This window comes from Penaeus monodon, chromosome 27 (genome assembly GCF_015228065.2).
Source record: "Penaeus monodon isolate SGIC_2016 chromosome 27, NSTDA_Pmon_1, whole genome shotgun sequence".
Classification (NCBI taxonomy): Eukaryota; Metazoa; Arthropoda; class Malacostraca; order Decapoda; family Penaeidae; genus Penaeus; species Penaeus monodon.
In genome coordinates, this window is record NC_051412.1 from 5931798 (window position 1) to 5932044 (window position 247).

The following is a 247-nucleotide window of genomic DNA, read 5'->3' on the forward strand; positions in this document are numbered from 1 at the left end:
ACCCTACTTCATGCTGACCTACCTTATTAAACACGAGGACAAAGAAAGTTATGTATCGTTCATTTTGACACGCGTAGGAAGTAATATTCATAAGACCATTTATAAGGTATGCAGTAAGGATTATAAAACTGCGTGCCTGCTTGGCATCGTGGGAGTAATCAAATCTTTTTGGTTTTTTTTTACCTATAGCCGTCAAAGAAATGAGAAGCAGGATTTTGATTACCTGAAGACCGATTCTGTGTCCAGG